Below are 517 nucleotides of genomic sequence, written 5' to 3'. Positions count from 1 at the left end.
CAAGGAGTTGAAGCTTCTCCTGCACCAGAACGTGAGGAGACAACAACAGAATCTATAGGAAAGTCTAAAAATCCAAATGCAAAGAGAGGGAAGACAAAGATGAAAGGGATTGCCTTAGATGACAGCGGTCCAATTTCAGTGAGTTTCAACGCAATGGGACAACCAATAGGTAGGGGATCAGTTAGCTTGTCTTCCTTTCTAGGGCCACTTGTACGGGAGATTGTTCCAGTAACACTTCCAGATTGGAGAAAGTTACAACCAGGGATGAGAGAAGTGCTTTGGAAAGCTATCCGGGTATGCTTATCTTATACTATATTATACTATATATCTTATACTAACAAAAAATTGCTATATATCTTAGCAAAGAGTCGATATTTGTTGGATTGTAGGCAAGATATAAAGTGGATAAACAATGGCAGAAGCATCAAATATTCAGGAACATGGGTGCAATTTGGAGGGCCTCAAAATCAAGATTAGTAAACCAAGTTAAGAAAGCCAAAAACGAAGAAGAAAGACT

This window comes from Morus notabilis, unplaced genomic scaffold (genome assembly GCF_000414095.1).
Source record: "Morus notabilis unplaced genomic scaffold, ASM41409v2 Scaffold352, whole genome shotgun sequence".
NCBI lineage: Eukaryota > Viridiplantae > Streptophyta > Magnoliopsida > Rosales > Moraceae > Morus > Morus notabilis.
This window is presented reverse-complemented; position numbering follows the sequence as displayed.